Below are 365 nucleotides of genomic sequence, written 5' to 3' on the forward strand. Positions count from 1 at the left end.
CGCCTTCCGAGGAGAGAACCCGGCCCGGCTGGCAGAGGAGGAAACCGCGGCCCGGGGGCTGGAGAGCGACTTTGACAAGACGGGGCCGCCGAGCCCTGGCCGGGGAACAGGTGGTGGGAGCAATTGTTCCTGCACCGAAAGGACGCCGTTCCACCCCGGGTTGGGGCGCCTACGGGAGGTAACTGATCTCTCTCTCTCTTTTCTCTCTCTCTCTCCTTTCTCTAAAATTCAATAAAAACTTATCCTCGACTGAGGATTACATTTAAAACAAAAAACAAGCAAACAAAACAATTAGGCAGTGACGGCGGTGGCCGAATTCCCGCCTGGTCTCCGCGGCGCAGCTGGAGCTCGGAGGCCGGGACGTC

The sequence above is a fragment of the Myotis davidii genome, unplaced genomic scaffold (genome assembly GCF_000327345.1).
Source record: "Myotis davidii unplaced genomic scaffold, ASM32734v1 scaffold648, whole genome shotgun sequence".
NCBI lineage: Eukaryota > Metazoa > Chordata > Mammalia > Chiroptera > Vespertilionidae > Myotis > Myotis davidii.